General features: G+C 41.2%; 1 protein-coding gene across 1 annotated transcript in view; it reads right to left on the bottom strand.

Moving 5' to 3' along the window:
* LOC132230218 (kininogen-1-like) overlaps positions 1-11,043 on the bottom strand; it is a 433,809-nt gene that overhangs the window by 348,815 nt on the left and 73,951 nt on the right. The window lies entirely within an intron of this gene.

The raw sequence follows: 11,043 nt of genomic DNA, 5'->3' as shown, positions 1-11,043 counted from the left end.
GGAAATAAATGCGGCATGCTTTAAAATAAGGACTGTGGTTTACAATACAGAGGAACAGTATATCGCAGGGAAACTCAACACTCTCCTGAATACCTGGAAGGTCTAAGGCGAGCCACACTGAAGAATAGAAGAAACGAAGGACCTTCACTACTGCAATTTTTTTTTTCTTTTTTCACTTTTTAACTAAGAAACCAATTTTTTTTTCATTCTTTTTTTTTCTGTTCTTTTTTTTTTCTTTCTTTTCTTCTTTTTCCATCACCTGATTTTACCCTTTTAATTACTACCTTCTTATTTTTAACCAGTATTATTACTGCTACCATTTTACCATTTTTTAAAGTGCCATTTTATTTTTTTTTCTTTATTTTATTTTGGGATTAGTGTTCACCATTCTATTTTCATCGTTATATTATTGGTTGTTTCTAGTTTGCATTCATATCCAGGGATCTGTTGCTGGAATTTGTTGGGATTAATGGCTGTTCTATAGGAGTATTCTCCTCATATAAAAAGTCTCTTCCCTCTTCCACTTCATTCTCTCTTTTCACTCTTTTTTTTTTTTTCTTTTATCGCTTTTATTTTCCCCCTTCCTTTTTCCCAATTTCATTTTGGCACTCCCTTTTTTTGGTCCCTACTTTTCTTTTCCTTTTTCTCTTTTATCTTTTTCTCTTCCTTCTTCCTTATCCCCTAATTCTCTTAATTCAGGTGGTCACCTTTAATTGGGGTTATTAATATCGTGAATATATTTGTGTATAGTGCCTGGTACGTGGTGCCTTGTTGTGTTGTATTTTGTGCCTTTAAATCAACGCAGCAGATCCAAGCAACAGCAACTTCCTGAGCACCTCATCCTCTGCTGAGGAACAGCAGCTGTACGTGAAACCTCGCCCCACCAGCCGGAAGAGCCACCACAGCTGTGAACAGCACCCACCAGAGGAGCTGCTGCCAACTGAAGAGCAGCTGCTACCACAACCGCCCAAAGAGCAACCACAGACCAAGGAGTCACTGCCACCAAGGGAGCAACCACTGAACAACTCAACGTCTAGATATGTCAGTGAGATCAAACATGGGTAGACAAAGAAACCCCCAAAGGAAAGAGAAGGAGGACTCTCCAGAAAAGCAGCTAAGTAATACAGAGGCATGCAACATGACAGATAAAGAATTCAGAATAAGGATCCTAGAGTGCATAAACCGGATGGAGGAAAAAATCGACAACCTCTTCAAGAAGCAAGAAGAAACAGATGAAAAAATCGATAACATATGGAAGAAGCTAGAAGAAACAGATGAAAAAATCGATAACATATGGAAGAAGCTAGAAGAAACAGATGAAAAAATCAACAACCTAAGTAAGACCCAAGAAGAAATGAAGAGTGATATAGCTGCAATGAAAAACTCCATTGAAAGTATCAACAGTAGATTAGGAGAAGCGGAGGACCGAATAAGTGAATTAGAAGACAAGGAAGCAAAACACACCCAAAATGTACTGCAATTGGAGAAAAAAATTAAAAGACAGGAGGAGAGCCTAAGGGAGCTTTGGGACAACATGAAACGAAACAACATACGAATAATAGGAGTACCAGAACAACAGAAGGATGAACAAGGATTAGAAAACCTACTCGAAGAAATAATATCAGAAAACTTTCCTGAGGTGGGGAAGAAAAAAATCACACAAGCCCAGAGAGTCCCAAACAAGGTGAACCCGAAAAGACCCACACCAAGACACATCATAATCACCATGGCAAATGTTCAGGACAAAGAGAGAATCTTACAGGCTGCAAGAGAGAGACGGAAAGTTACATACAAGGGATCTCCCATTAGATTGTCAAATGACTTCTCAACAGAAACACATCAGGCAAGAAAAGAATGGACTGAAATTTACAAAGTGATGCAAAGCAAAGGACTGAATCCAAGAATACTCTATCCAGCAAGGCTATCATTCAAACTTGAAGGGGAAATAAGAAGCTTCACAGACAAAAAAAGACTAAGGGAGTTTGTCACCACCAAGCCAGCAATGCAAGGAATGCTAAAGGGACTGGTATAAAAATAAGAAATAAAAAGCTCAGAAAGAAAACAGCCACACAAAAAAAGAAATGGCTACAAACAAGTACCATTCAATAATAACTTTAAACGTAAATGGACTAAATGCTCCAACCAAAAGACATCGAGTGGCTGAATGGATAAAAAAACATGACCCATACATCTGCTGTCTACAAGAAACCCACCTCATTAGAAGGGACTCACACAGACTGAAAGTGAAAGGATGGAAAAATATCTTTCAGGCAAATGGAAAGGAAAAGAAAGCTGGGGTAGCAATACTTATATCGGACAAAATAGATCTCAAAGTGAAGGCCTTAACAAGAGATAAGGAAGGCCACTTCATAATACTAAAGGGATCAATACAACAAGAAGATATAACCCTGGTAAACATATACGCACCCAATGTAGGAGCACCCAAATTCATAAAAAAAACTCCTGGAAAATGTCAAAGGAGAGATCGACAACAATACAATCATAGTAGGGGACTTTAATACACCATTGACAGCACTGGATAAGTCCTATAGACAAACAATCAGCAAAGATACAGCAATCCTAAATGACTCACTAGATCAGATGGACTTAATAGACATCTTCAGAACACTTCACCCCAAAGCCAGAGAATATACGTTCTTCTCAGGTGCTCATGGGACATATTCAAAAATAGACCACATATTGGGTCACAAGCAAAGTATCCCCAAATTCAAGAAGATTGAAATCATAAAAAGCGTCTTCGCAGACCACGATGGCATAATATTAGAAATAAACTACAATAAAAACAACCCAAAATACTCAAACACCTGGAAGCTGAATAGCATGCTATTAAATATTGATTGGGTTACCAATGAGATCAAAGAAGAAATTAAAAACATCCTGGAAACTAATGACAATGAAAACACAACAATCCAAAACCTATGGGACACATTGAAAGCAGTCCTGAGAGGGAAGTTTATAGCTCTACAGGCCTATCTCAAAAAACAAGAAAAAATGGTAGTAAATCATCTAACTCTACAACTCAAAGAATTAGAAAGAGAGCAACAAGAAAACCCCAGAGTGAGCAGAAGGAAGGAGATAATAAAGATTAGAGCAGAAATAAATGACATAGAGACCAAAAAAACAATACAGAAAATCAATGAAACCAAGAGCTGGTTCTTTGAAAGGATAAACAAGATTGATAAACCTCTAGCCAGACTCACCAAGAAGCAGAGAGAGAGGACCCAAATAAATAAAATCAGAAACGATAGAGGCGAAATAACAACAGACCCCACAGAAATACAAATGATTGTTAAAAAATACTATGGACAGCTTTACTCCAACAAACTAGACAACCTGGAGGAAATGGACAAATTCCTAGAAAAATACAGCATTCCAAAACTCAATCAGGAAGAATCTAAAAATCTCAACAGGCCAATAACTATGGAAGAAATTGAAGCAGTCATCAAAAAGCTTCCATCAAACAAAAGCCCAGGACCAGACGGCTTCACAGGGGAGTTTTACCAAACATTCAAGGAAGAACTAAAACCTATCCTCCTCAGACTACTACAAAAAATTCAAGAGGAAGGAACACTTCCAAGCTCATTCTATGAAGCCAGCATCACCCTAATACCAAAACCAGGTAAAGACAACACAATGAAAGAGAATTACAGGCCAATATCCCTCATGAACATAGATGCCAAAATCCTCAACAAAATCTTAGCAAATCGGATCCAGCAGTACATCAGAAAGATCATACACCATGACCAAGTAGGATTTATCCCAGGGATGCAAGGATGGTACAATATCCGCAAATCAATAAACGTGATACATCACATAAACAAATTGAAAGAAAAAAAACCACATGGTCATATCAATTGATGCAGAAAAAGCATTTGACAAAATTCAACACCCATTTTTGATAAAAACTCTCAGCAAGGTGGGAGTAGAAGGATCATACCTCAACATAATAAAAGCCATATATGATAGGCCCACAGCCAACATCATACTCAACGGACAAAAACTAACACCATTTCCCCTAAGAACAGGAACAAGACAGGGATGCCCCCTCTCACCACTCCTGTTCAACATAGTACTGGAAGTGTTAGCCATTGCAATTCGGCAAGAAGAAGAAATAAAAGGCATCCAAATTGGAAAAGAGGAAGTAAAACTGTCCTTATTTGCAGACGACATGATATTATACATACAAAACCCTAGAGATTCCATCAAAAAGCTACTAGACTTAATACATGAATTTGGCAATGTAGCAGGATACAAAATTAACCCCAAGAAATCTGAGGCATTTCTATACACCAATAGTGAACTTTCAGAAAGAGAGATTATAAAAACAATCCCGTTTACCATTGCACCAAAAAAACTAAGCTACCTAGGAATAAACTTAACTAAAGAGGTAAAAGACCTCTACTCAGAAAACTACAGGACGTTGAAAAAAGACATAGAGGAAGACATAAACAGATGGAAGAACATACCGTGTTCATGGATTGGTAGAATCAACATCATTAAAATGTCCATACTACCCAAAGCAATCTATAAATTCAACGCACTTCCCATTAAAGTACCAACAGCATACTTCAGAGATCTAGAACGAACTTTCCAAAAATTCATCTGGAATAAAAAAAGACCCCGAATAGCTGCAGCAATCCTGAAAAAGAACAAAGTAGGTGGGATCTCAATACCAGATATCAAGTTGTATTACAAAGCCACTGTTCTCAAAACTGCCTGGTACTGGCACAAGAATAGGCATATAGATCAATGGAATAGAATAGAGAGCCCAGAAATCGGCCCGAACCAATATGCTCAATTAATATTTGACAAAGGAGCCAAGAACATACAATGGAGCCAAGATAGTCTCTTCAATAAATGGTGTTGGGAAAATTGGACAGATATATGCAAGAAAATGAAACTAGACCACCAACTTACACCATACACAAAAATAAACTCAAAATGGATAAAGGACTTAAATGTACGACAGGAAACCATAAAAATTCTAGAAGAATCCAAAGGCAAGAAAATCTCAGACATATGCCGAAGCAATTTCTTCACTGATACAGCTCCTAGGGCACTTGAAACTAAAGAAAAAATGAACAAATGGGACTACATCAAAATAAAAAGCTTCTGCACAGCAAAAGAAACCATCAACAAAACAACGAGAAAACCCACTGTGTGGGAAAACATATTTGCCAATGACATATCTGATAAGGGCCTAATCTCCAAAATTTATAGGGAACTCATACAACTTAACAAAAGGAAGATAAACAATCCAATCAAAAAATGGGCAAAGGACCTAAATAGACACCTTTCAAAAGAGGACATTCAGAAAGCCAAGAGACATATGAAAACATGCTCAAAGTCACTAATCATCGGAGAGATGCAAATCAAAACAGCAATGAGGTACCATCTCACACCTGTCAGACTGGCTATCATCAACAAATCAACAAACGACAAGTGCTGGAGAGGATGTGGAGAAAAAGGAACACTTGTGCACTGCTGGTGGGAATGCAGACTGGTGCAGCCACTATGGAAGACAGTATGGAGTTTCCTTAAAAAACTGAAAATGGAACTCCCATTTGACCCTGTGATCCCACTTCTAGGAATATATCCCAAGAAACCAGAAACACCAATCAGAAAGGATATATGCACCCCTATGTTCATAGCAGCACAATTCACCATAGCTAAGATCTGGAAACAGCCTAAGTGCCCATCAGTAGATGAATGGATTAGAAAACTGTGGTACATCTATACGATGGAATACTATGCTGCTGTAAAAAGGAAGGAACTCTTACCATTTGCAAGGTCATGGATGGAACTGGAGAGCATTATGCTAAGTGAAATAAGCCAGTCAATAAAGGAAAAATACCACATGATCTCACTCATTCATGGACAATAGAGACCATTATAAACTTTTGAACAATAATAGATACAGAGGCAGAGCTGCCTCAAACAGATTGTCGAGCTGCAGCGGGAAGGCCGGGGAGGGTTGGGGGGCAGGAGGTAGGGGGGTAAGAGATCAACTAAAGGACTTGTATGCATGCATATAAGCATAACCAATGGACATAAGACACTGGGTGATAGGGGAGGCTAGGGGACTGTCTAGGGCGGGAGAATAAAATGGATACATATGTAATACCCTTTGTAATACTTTAAGCAATAAAAAAAAAATAAAATAAAATAAAATAAAAAATAAAAATAAAAATAAATACATCATGACCCAGTGTATTACACACATGTAGATGCACATTAAAACAAGTTTTACACGATATAACCCTCACTATGAGTGATGTCCTTTTATAGTTTGCATTGTGTTATTTAAAAGCACTGTTCTAGGCAAGAATAGAGGGGAGAAAGATAAGAAAGAAAATCAGAAGGGGAATGGGAGTAATGTGGGAAAGGAAGAACAGAGAAAGAAGGTGAGGTAGTGGTGGGAGGTCACAGAGAGGCCTGCCATGATGTCTCTTCAAGACCATTTGCTCTCTAATAACCACATCCCACTCTGTGTGTGCCCTTGGCACTGTCTTTTCCAGTGGTCCCTGGGCTACTTGGCAGCAGGAACAAAATCGTTTGCACCTCTATAAACCCCACAGCTCTTAGCAGAGGAATTCTTAGAATCAGAGAAAACCTTAAAGGACATCCCTTAGTCAAAGTGTATCATTTTCCAGGGGAAGAAACTGAGTGAGTCAGCCAGCCAGCCAGTCAGGCTGAGATTATTCACCTCAGTCAGGCCCTGAGCATAGTCAGGATTTGCTGGTGACTGGTCTTAAGCATAAGTTTTTCACATAAAAGTGAAGGTAGCAATATCTATAGTAGAGATTAGCAGGAGAGTTAGTATTATGTATGCCTGGCACACCACAGAAGCTCAATAAACAGCACCTGCTATTATTATGGCTAGTAGTAGCAAGGGTGAAAACAATCTCAGACAGCACTGGCCACTTCAAGTATGCTGCCATCATTAACTCTTTGGGGAGATTTGGCTGCCAAGGTCTTCACCCTAGACCAGTGGTCGGCAAACTGTGACTCGCGAGCCACAGTTTACCGACCACTGCCCTAGACAAAATGGAAATCTTCATAGGCATGTAAGGAAATGACCTTAGAAATAGAAATAGGAAAGATGTGCATACATATACCTACAGGCCTTAATAAATATTCATCTTGCTGAAACCGGTTTGGCTCAGTGGATAGAGCGTCGGCCTGCGGACTGAAAGGTCCTAGGTTCGATTCCGGTCAAGGGCATGTATCTGGGTTGCGGGCACTTCCCCAGTAGGAGATGTGCAGGAGGCGGCTGATCGATGTTTCTCTCTCATCGATGTTTCTAACTCTCTATCTCTCTCCCTTCCTCTCTGTAAAAAACCAATAAAATATATTTTAAAAAAATATTCATCTTGGCTATACCAACATTTTTAGTGTACATTTTTGAGAAATGGAATGGTTTTTATTTCCCCACTGATTTCATCCAGTATTTTGGGTAAGACATAACCCTCAGAGGCTCAAGGCTACCCTAGTCTATGTACCAAAATAAATGCAAAAGTGATTTATAGAGATGAATAAAATAAATGGGGAAGGTACGCCAGAAAAATTCATGATAAGAAATCGAGAGCCTGCTTTCTTCCTTCCACAGACCATCTTCAAAATTCACAGTTTGTAAATACAAATGTTTTAGGAAACTTAGTTTTAGTGTTTAATGCTTAGATTGGGTTGTTGTTTTGCTTTACAAAAGTTAAATGAATCTATTAATAATTGAACTCAATTGGGAGTTTAAATTATCTACACATGTAAAAGCCAAGCGCCTGGAACGCTGGAACGACTGGAATGACCAGTCACTATGATGCACACTGCAGCTAGCCAACTAGCCAACCAGCCCGATGGGGGGGCCAGCCAGCCTACGGTCCGTGGCCCCTCCCCTGATGGGGGGGGGGGGGACTGGCCGGCCAACCTCCAGTGTCCCCTTCCTCCTGCCTGCCTGGTCTGATCTGCCCGCATCGGGCATCGGGGTGGGCCAGTGCCAGACCCCACCCATGCATGAATTCATGCACCAGGCCTCTAGTACTCTTCAGAAAACACGTTTGGTAAATTACAGATGTTGACTACAAAATCTAAGATCAATTATTTTGCCCTAAATTTCTCTCTTGTCCACTAGATGGTGGAATGGAACCACTCTAGATCCTGCTAGTTCAGAGGCAGCTCTTCCTATACAGATTTTAAATGGTCAAACTATATTTTTGTTTTGGTTCCTTCCAGATTTTTCTCTCACCTAATGGAAAAGAAAGGTAAATGTCATATATGCAAATTTTAGGGCAATTTTTTAAAAAATATATATTTTTATTGATTTCAGAGAGGAAGAGGGAGAGATAGAAACATCAATGATGAGAATGATTGGCTGCCTCCTGCACACCCCCTACTTGGGATGGAGCCCACAATCAGGGCATGTGCCCTTGACTGGAATTGAACCCAGGACCCTTCAGTCCACAGACCGACGCTCTACCCACTGAGCCAAACCAGTCAGGACTTTAGGGCAATTTTTAGTATATTAATAGGGTCATTTTGACTGGGTAGCTGTAACTGCCTTAAAGAACCTCTTGTTCACTGCCTGAGGGCCTGAGCCTGGCACTGTCTCCTCTTCCGTTGGAGAGTACCATGGTGCTTACATGTGAGCCAGGCACCGTGCTAGGAGCCCTGCCCTGCTCTGTCCCAGCAGCTTCTACCACAGCCTTGTTCTACAGAGAACAATCCAACACTGAGTTTCTTACAATGCTGGAGACCTCTCATCAGTACATTCCTTATCACATTGGACTAGAATCATGGATCTTAAGAACAGACAGACCCCAATAGTGCGCTAATTTTTACGTTACATGGTATATCCCACTTCTCTGAGTCTTTTTATATCTCCCTCCAGTGTTTGCCACCATAGTCCTGTCATTTCCACGTTGCTTAATGAGGATCATTTCTTTTTCCAAGTTTCCAAGGGCCAACCAAATACTATTACCTGGGGTTTTTGCCAAGATATTAAATCCAGTGTCATAGGTCTATTTTTCCCTTTTCCAATTTTGTGTTCTGTCCTTCATCCAGCATAGTCCCATACATGCTCTCCTGCTTTGCCAGTTTACATTGCCCAGTCTGCAGTTCCTTCAACGCATAGTCTTTTTCTACCTTTAGCTGGCCCAGCATTTCTCTGGGGGGGGGGGGGGGGGGCGCTGCACTGTGACTTAATCCTGGCTATCGCTCTGGTTGTTGGGAGTGGAGATTGGGGAATAAAGGGAGATATGTATTGTCTTGGAAGGCAAAAATCTCTACATCATCAAGCTTATACATACATCCCTGAGAGGACCATCAGCCTTTAGCAGAAAAGAATGGGTTACTCCTATAGGTCAACAGAGTTCAGGGAAATATGGAAATGTAAGATTTTCAAATGCATTGACCCAAATGATCCATTTTAAGTCTCAGCATCCTCCCCAACCATACCTCACCAATCAGGGCCGTGACCTTGGTGTAGCAGACGTGGTGGAGTTGAGAATTTAACTTCTCTGGAACTCTGCTAATTTAGTTTTTGGCCCAAAGATTTTTGTTTGCCCTCTGGCTACAGGATATGTGAATCATTTTATACGCTGCCAAAAAGATCCTCTGGCTTCCATCCTTGGTCTGATACCCGCAATTAACCACCCTGTTTCGCATTATTGTTCTTTAATGTTTCTTTCATTCTGAATTAATGAGTTCTCCCCCCTACACACACACACACACACACACACACACACACACACACACACACACACACGGCCATTCAGTTCCAAAATCCTTATAATTGCTATTTCCTAAAAGCCCTGAAATACTGCATCTGTTGGTGCACTCCCTCCTGCACCCCATTGTAGTTTGCCACTGCTGAAAGTTTAACAACTGCCATAGCATTCGTGGGGCTACCAGTGCTCCACTGCCACCAGGGTTCTCATTACCAACGGGCTGGCAGGTGACCCAACTTCAAACTTCCATCTTGGAGTCTTTTTCCAGGACCACTCTTGGTACCAACCCTCACTGGTTGAATTCCTTAGGAAACAGATTCTGAGATTTTCATGCAGGGTTTTTATTGGGTGGGTGGTACTCTAGAAGCCAATCCCTGAGAGAGGTCAGGGAGGCAGGATTGGCCAAAATTTGTACTGTGAGGTCAAGTGCGGTAGAAATCTAGAGCCCGCAGGACCTGTACCCTGGTGGGGTTAAACATTATCATCAATCAGTTAACTTTTATTGAGTGTCTGCACCACCCGATTTCTGGGCAGGGCTCCAGGACCAGAAGATGACCATAGCTACATGGCAAGGTCCTCCCTCTCACAAGGAGCAGACACTAATAAACGTCTAAGCCAGATGCACTCAGAAGGGGTAGGAGCCCTGGCCAGTGGGGTTCAGCTGGTTGGCCGATGCCAAAAGGTCGCCTGTTGCAGACCTGGTCAGGGCACATGCCCCAAGTTGTGAGCTCCTTCTGGTGAGGGTGCAGGAGGCAGCGGATGGATGTTTCTCTCTAAAATCAATAAAAACAGCCCGGCTGGTGTGGCTCAGTGGTTGAGCACTGACCTATGAACCAGGAGGTCAGTTAGATGCCCGGTTTTCAGCTGGATCCCCACTGGGGGATGTGCAAGATGCAGCCCCGCGATGGTTCTCTCATTGATGTTTCTCTCTCTCCCTTCGTCTCTGAAATCAATAAAAAAAAAATACAGCCCTAACCGGCCTTTGGACCAAAGTGTCCTGGGTTCGATTCCAATCAAGGGCATGAACCTTGGTTGCAGGCTGCTCCTCCCCTCCCCCCCCCCTGCCCTGGTCAGGGTTGTTGACAGAGGCAACAAATCCATGGGAGGATCTTTCTCTTGCCTTTCCCCCTCTCTTCCACTCTCTCTAAAATCAATGGGAAAATATCCTTGGTTGAGGGTTTTAAAAAGTAAAATCAGTAAAAACATATTTTTAAAAAATAGGGGGCAAGGGGTTAGGAAAGGCGTTTTCTTCAAACGTTTCTGCCCTTAAAACACAATCTGTTTACTCCGCGATGACGAA

This window comes from Myotis daubentonii, chromosome 3, assembly GCF_963259705.1.
Source record: "Myotis daubentonii chromosome 3, mMyoDau2.1, whole genome shotgun sequence".
NCBI lineage: Eukaryota > Metazoa > Chordata > Mammalia > Chiroptera > Vespertilionidae > Myotis > Myotis daubentonii.
This window is presented reverse-complemented; position numbering and strand designations above follow the sequence as displayed.